The sequence below is a fragment of the Pogona vitticeps genome, chromosome 2 (genome assembly GCF_051106095.1).
Source record: "Pogona vitticeps strain Pit_001003342236 chromosome 2, PviZW2.1, whole genome shotgun sequence".
NCBI lineage: Eukaryota > Metazoa > Chordata > Lepidosauria > Squamata > Agamidae > Pogona > Pogona vitticeps.
Genome location: NC_135784.1, coordinates 105,055,633 through 105,061,512, shown reverse-complemented (window position 1 = coordinate 105,061,512; position 5,880 = coordinate 105,055,633). Strand labels below are relative to the sequence as shown.

At 39.2% G+C, this 5,880-nt stretch overlaps 1 long non-coding RNA gene across 2 annotated transcripts; it reads right to left on the bottom strand.

The window, feature by feature from the left end:
* Window positions 1–277: 277 nt before the first annotated feature.
* Window positions 278–4,713, bottom strand: LOC144586839 (uncharacterized). 2 transcript variants are annotated; one of them, XR_013541893.1, is made up of 2 exons: window positions 4,638–4,713; window positions 278–2,032 (listed from the first exon to the last, which is right to left on the bottom strand). It is a non-coding gene; the product is annotated as an uncharacterized LOC144586839 (long non-coding RNA). The 2 variants fall into 2 exon arrangements; XR_013541894.1 differs by having other exon boundaries at window positions 278–1,433; window positions 4,638–4,688.
* Window positions 4,714–5,880: the final 1,167 nt, after the last annotated feature.

Below are 5,880 nucleotides of genomic sequence, written 5' to 3'. Positions count from 1 at the left end.
CATCAGTGTTTCTAGAGTGTGTTAAGTTGTATTTCCACAATGATGGGTGATCAAAGATATTGAAGATTTACCAAGTAATATTTCTACATTGTCACCTTAACCAATTTCCATCCTCTGTGGCTCCTTCTTCAAATTACAAAAATAAACCCCACTTAGCAGTACACATTTATAAAAAGTTAAAACAATTATTTATTACAAAGATTCAGCGCAGTTTAGCTGTGAGGTGAAAAAATAAGTCATTTCTGTTTCCCAATGAAAAGCAGTGGACAGCAGTATCACTGAGATTTCAGACGCTTGAACATAAATTTAGTAAGTAGGCATGAAATAGTAAGGAGCAATAAGTAGAACAGTACAAAATCCCCACATTTTTTAGTAAAATGACTTTAATACTCTCCAAAGTAAAAATGTTTTCCACATGTTTAGACCCAAGGAAGATTCCTAGAATCTCTCTCTCTCTATGTGTGTGTGTGTGTGTGTGTGTGTGTTAAAGCCCCTTTTGATTTTCCAGGCATCCCTCATAGAGCTTTGAGCCATTGCCTTCTCAACATCTTTCACAAACAGAATCATCAAGAAAGTCAAAGTGACCATCCGCCCTCAAATGCCTAGAGACTTTTGAAAAAAGTTTGCAACTTAAAGACCATGGGCCACCAATCTTCAACCTCTGTGGCTCCTTCTGCAAAATACAAAAAACACCCACTATGAAGTGTACATTTAAAAAAAGTTAAAACAATTATTTATTGCAAGGAATCAGCACAGTCTGGCTGTTAGGTGAAATTTCACTGAGATTTCAGACGCTTGAACTCACATCATAATCAGGGCAGCTCAGGACCAAATAGGTCCAAAGCCGAACTGTCAAAAGGGTGCTCCAGAGAGAGCTGCGAGGGAGTGCTAATAGTTTATGAATTAAACTCAGTTTCAATACTCAGAATCCTCAGTGCTGAAAAAAGTGTTAAGAAATTCAAAAATGTTGAGCTTGCTGAGGATGTCTTGCCTGCCTGGCATAGTTAGTCCATTTCCCTGCAACACAGAAAGGGAAAAGAAGGGTTTATTTCTTTGCACATCTAGTATAAGTGAAACTCTAACCATGGCACATGTAAAGCAAAAGGCTACATCGTTTTTGTTTTTTTTGTCTGAATGCAGTCAGAGGGTTAGAGCAGGTCAATATACAGCTATGGTTCTCAACCTTAGTATTGGTACACCACAAGGAGATGTGCTGAGGCCTCTGCACCATGCCCAATATACATAGGTTTGTATTTCTGCTTCTAACAGCCATACCAGTGTGAAGTTCACAGAGGATACCACAGTAGGGTGCCTCATACTGGAGGAACTGTACAGGGCCCGTTGTCTTTCAAAAGCACAAAATACTCTAAAGGGCACCTCCCCTCCTGGACATTCTTTGTTTGAACGACGGTCATCAGGAAGACGATATAAATCTATTAAAACAAGGACAAACTGATTTAAAAACCATGCATAATGGGAACTTGAGTGTCTTGTTATGCCCAACCTGTAACAAGGTTCCTAATAATTTAGAAGGGATGGTTTTCCAGGGAGGCCGGCATGCAGGGGGGTAAGCTCCCTAAGAGCTGCCCCACCTCTCTTCTTTTCTATAAATATTTTCATTTAGGAAAAATTGCAGGCTGGGGCAATGAACCTAAATCTCACCCTCCCTGAAACATCAACCATGTAGTGCCCAATGTACACAGCCCTTCTCCCCTACACCCTGTTCTGTGCCATTATTAGCACTTTTCTACCACAAGCAACAAAGAGATGTTTATAGTTTTGTTCTAACTCATGGTTTCTATAGTTTCATCCTGAAAAGAGGTTTGAGACATTTGAACCCACATCAGAATCTGGTCAGCTCAGGACCAAATAGGTACAAAACCGACCTGTCAAAAGGGTGCTCCAGAAAGAGCTGTGAGGGAGTGCTAATGGTTTATGAATGAAACTCAATTTCAATATTCAAAATCCTCAGGGCTGGAAAAAAATGTTAAGAAATTCTAAAGTGTTGAGCTTGCTGAGCCTGTCCACTTTCCTGCAACACAAAAAGGGCAAAGAGGGGTTTATTTCCATTTTTTTTTCTGAGCACAGTCAAAAGGTCTATCTAATAGCAGCAGCAACTTTGAATTTCCTGTTTGGGGATACAGATCCCAGAGACCCCAAACCAGCGTGGCTGTTGTTCTGTGAGATGTAGTCTAAATTCTGAATTAATATAAATAATAGTCACAAATACCTAAAAACTTCAGCAGCAATTTATGTGGGAGTTATTTTAGCCTCATATGCAGCCTTTAGTAGATATGATGGGAGATACCTTTCTGGGGGTGAGGTGACTATCAGTAACCAAATATTCCTGGCCATGTCTCCAATATCAAAGAGGACATCTCTTTATGACCAAATGTTCCTGCCCTGTCTCCAATGGCATCTCTTTGTTTAAGTGACTTTCCCCCTCTTTTTAGTCATTTTTGAAATTGTAAATAGTCTGTTGAGGCCCTGTTGTTCAAAGCAGGCTTGTTTTTAGTTTTCTGATAGCTGTTCAACTGTAAGTAAATTAAATCTTTTTATTTTGTCTCCTGCTAATGTTTCAATGTGGGTTACTGCAGTGGGGGTTACTGAGCCTGTAGGGGCCAGCTGATGAGCAAAAGGGGGGGGGTGTACTAACCTTGGGGGAACTTGAAGCTATTCAGTTTTGTCAAACCTTACAATTAACCTGAGCAGATAGAGTAATTTAACCAAAAAAACATTGAAGCTGCAAAATACAAAACAAGACCAAATTGATTTAAAACATTGCATAATGTGAATTGAGTGCTTTTGCAGCCTGTGGTAATGCACCTGAAATTCTCCAACCCTGAAAATATCTACAGTGCAGTTATAGTGTGCCCTGAGACCTGTTTGCTAACCTGAATATTCAGTTATATAGCAGTCACAGCAAGGAAACTTCATTTTCATGACATACAATACTTTTACATAACTAAATGTATTAACTAATTGTATCATAGTTAACTTACTCAACAAATGTCTGCTAGACATAACCTGTCTTAATTAATGTGGGTTTTAAGTCTCAAAGGACAAGCTTCTCCCGCTTCTGAGATTATACATATTAGTTTGCTTTGTTTGGCTATTGGTCTTCAGAATTTAAGCATGCAGCTCCTTGGAAGGCTAGTTTCACAAAGTGTGTAGGATTGTTTTAATTCTTGAACAGAATGGCATCTTTTCTGTGCAGGCCTCTCCAGGAAGTTAGAATTCAAGTTAACTTTTTTAAAAAGTTGAACTAATGTCACCAGGAAGACGATATAGAACTATTAAAACAAGGCCAGAAATTCCCTGGGAGTGTGACAGCAATGATAAACCATCTCCTTGAACATTTCTCATATTATTAGGGTTGCCACATTTCAGAAGCATCAATTTTTCGTGGGTCAGCATTCTTTATGGTCCAGCTCTCACTTCCATACATCGCTACAGGAAAAACCATATTTTTGACTATGTGGCCCTTTGTTGGCAAGGTGATATCTCTACTTTTTAAGATGCTTATTTGCATTTTCCCACATTCATGGGGATTTTGTTCTGTTTTAAAGGTGTTTGGGAAATGCCTAGACAGTGTCTGGATTCAGGAATGGTGTGGATTGGGACATTTTCTAAAGAACACAGGACAGGTTGGCCCCAATCTGTATAATCCCTTTATTTGTGTACAGCGGGGTTGGAGGCTTCTACACAACATAACTCAAAGATAAAATAACACAGAAATCATTCAAACAGGTATTACAGCTATTCTTAATAATCTCTTATTTCTTAATGTACATTTTGTTAGACTAGCATCCCTGAAAGGTAATGGAGAATGTTAACACAGGACATGTCCAATAGCTTTAGGAGACAATGCTGTGCTGAAGATCCAGCAGATGAGAAGCAAAAGAGGCTGGCAGATATGATGGCAAAATGTCTGAAAATAGACAGGGTCGAGCACAAAGAGTAGCATGCCTATCCTATACCCCCATCAGACACAATACCTCCAGACAGGACTGTTTTGCACCAGCCCTGAGACTAGGCACCAAGAATTTCTGCCCCACTCATTTTAAAGGGATGCAAAAAATATTAAAACAAACACAAAGCAAAACAAAAACCTTCCACTGTGCAGAATGTTACTTTTAACAGTGGAACTTTTGTGTGTTATTATATTGACAAAAACAATAGAAAAATTTAAAAAAAGATAAAAGACAAAAACATTGTGGCATTGTGGCCTCTTAAAGACTCTCTGCTGAAGTTGCAGCATGGCCCTAACAGAACTACAAAAAATATCTTTTGATAGGGGGGGCATTTCTTTCAAAACATTTAAAAAACAATAGGGGGCACAATTAAATAAAGCAAAAAATGTTTCCTCATGTTCATTTGTGTTATCTCAGAGAAACAGACCACCCCTCCCCCACGTGCTCTGTTGGGCCATTTAACCTTCACTATGCCTTTGAAAAGGGAGGGGGACTCTTCCTTTGAAAAAGCAGGGACAGGCATTCTAAAATCTTAACATTCCCCCATCCCCACCCCATTCCCAACCATTGCATAATGCTAAAAAACTTATTTTCCAGTGGCCCAAATAAAATGGCTGCTCTATTTCTTCCCAGCCCCCCCCCATTCAAAAGCACGGATCTTACCTCAGCCTCCAACAGCCATGTGGGGAAAGGAAAGAGATGAACGACCCGGGGTTTTTTAAAACCCACAAGGCCCCTTAGACCAGCCTATCAGCAGGCTCGTATCCATAGGCTGAGGCTGAGGAGGAGGAGCTGAAACAAACAGTTAAACTACTACAAACAGTTTTTGGACTACAGATCCCAGAATGCATCTGGGCTAGACACAGGGACTAGCCACTTTCATCATTACATTCAAGACAGCAAATTATATAAATTAAATAAGCTGGGGGACAACATACAGGCTTGTCGGCCTCCTTTCCCCGTTTTGACCCCATAAGTTGTTCTATAGCCATTTCTAACTGTTGGCACGTATCCCACATAGAGGCTTTCTAAGGAGTTAGATAAAGTAGTCAGACACTCCCTTTTCTTTAAGGATTTGCCCATAGTATGCTGTGGTCCACACAAAGGTTTTTGCGTAGTCAATGACGGAGTAGCTGTTTTTCTGGAACTCTCTGACTTTCTCCCTAATTCAGCGCATGTTAACATTATAGTTCCTAGACTCCCTTCAAATCCATATTTTATTTCTGGGACTTCTCAGTCCACATACTGCTGAAGCCTTCCTTGAAGATTTTGAGCATAATCTTGCTAGCGTATGAAACTATTGTAAATGTACAGTAGTTGCAGCTTTCTTTGCCAGAGTTTTGTTATAAGAAGTTGATGATCAGCGCCACAATCTTGTTTTTGCTGAATGAATAGAGCTTCTCTACGGCGTTAATGTTTGACTTTTCTCGAGGTTGATGCAATGTGTGTGTCTGGGAAACCTACGGTAGACAGTAGATACACAATTTGATGCGGAGATGTCATCAATATATTAAATATAAGGTTTATTCTGCAATCCATGCAGAATCTTGCAGTATATGACCAAAATCCCCTTCTTTCCATTCATCCTCCTTATATCAATACAGCTGTCCTTCAAATTTTTCCTATCCTACTAAATCTTAAAAAGAACAATCCCTCTAATTGCTATCTACTTGCACAATCGTTCAGGGGTCTAAATCTTAGACTGAATTTAAAGCAATAAAAATTCAAATACAAGAAAATATCTCTGGCTTTTTAGTCTATATAGGACAACTGAAACCACAATTAGGATATGTGAACCTGTAAAGTCTAATTCATTAGAAATATACATGCACTTCCATGTAAGTTTCAAAATAAATATTTTCCACTGCTGACCTTAAGCCTATCTCTGTACATTTTCTCGACATAT